The sequence below is a fragment of the Salmo salar genome, chromosome ssa14 (genome assembly GCF_905237065.1).
Source record: "Salmo salar chromosome ssa14, Ssal_v3.1, whole genome shotgun sequence".
NCBI classification, from domain to species: Eukaryota; Metazoa; Chordata; class Actinopteri; order Salmoniformes; family Salmonidae; genus Salmo; species Salmo salar.
This window is the reverse complement of record NC_059455.1, coordinates 40,890,879-40,892,257: the sequence shown is the minus strand read 5'-3', so window position 1 is coordinate 40,892,257 and position 1,379 is coordinate 40,890,879.

The window sequence follows — 1,379 nt, the reverse complement described above, 5'->3', positions numbered from 1 at the left end:
GAGTTATGGAACTAGAGAGGTGTAGTCCCTGTAGTCTGTATCATTATGAGTTATGGAACTAGAGAGGTGTGGTCCCTGTAGTCTGTATCATCATGAGTTATGGAACTAGAGAGGTGTGGTCCCTGTAGTCTGTATCATTATGAGTTATAGAACTAGAGAGGTGTGGTCCCTGTAGTCTGTATCATTATGAGTTATGGAACTAGAGAGGTGTGGTCCCTGTAGTCTGTATCATTATGAGTTATGGAACTAGAGAGGTGTAGTCTGTATCATTATGAGTTATGGAACTAGAGAGGTGTGGTCCCTGTAGTCTGTATCATTATGAGTTATGGAACTAGAGAGGTGTAGTCCCTGTAGTCTGTATCATTATGAGTTATGGAACTAGAGAGGTGTGGTCCCTGTAGTCTGTATCATCATGAGTTATGGAACTAGAGAGGTGTAGTCCCTGTAGTCTGTATCATCATGAGTTATGGAACTAGAGAGGTGTAGTCCCTGTAATCTGTATCATTATGTGTTATGGAACTAGAGAGGTGTAGTCCCTGTAGTCTGTATCATTATGAGTTATGGAACTAGAGAGGTGTAGTCCCTGTAGTCTGTATCATTATGAGTTATGGAACTAGAGAGGTGTGGTCCCTGTAGTCTGTATCATTATGAGTTATGGAACTAGAGAGGTGTGGTCCCTGTAGTCTGTATCATTATGAGTTATGGAACTAGAGAGGTGTGGTCCCTGTAGTCTGTATCATTATGAGTTATGGAACTAGAGAGGTGTGGTCCCTGTAGTCTGTATCATTATGAGTTATGGAACTAGAGAGGTGTAGTCCCTGTAGTCTGTATCATTATGAGTTATGGAACTAGAGAGGTGTGGTCCCTGTAGTCTGTATCATTATGAGTTATGGAACTAGAGAGGTGTAGTCCCTGTAGTCTGTATCATTATGAGTTATGGAACTAGAGAGGTGTGGTCCCTGTAGTCTGTATCATTATGAGTTATGGAACTAGAGAGGTGTAGTCCCTGTAGTCTGTATCATTATGAGTTATGGAACTAGAGAGGTGTGGTCCCTGTAGTCTGTATCATTATGAGTTATGGAACTAGAGAGTTGTAGTCCCTGTAGTCTGTATCATTATGAGTTATGGAACTAGAGAGGTGTGGTCCCTGTAGTCTGTATCATTATGAGTTATGGAACTAGAGAGTTGTAGTCCCTGTAGTCTGTATCATTATGAGTTATGGAACTAGAGAGGTGTGGTCCCTGTAGTCTGTATCATTATGAGTTATGGAACTAGAGAGTTGTGGTCCCTGTAGTCTGTATCATTATGAGTTATGGAACTAGAGAGGTGTAGTCCCTGTAGTCTGTATCATTATGAGTTATGGAACTAGAGAGTTGTGG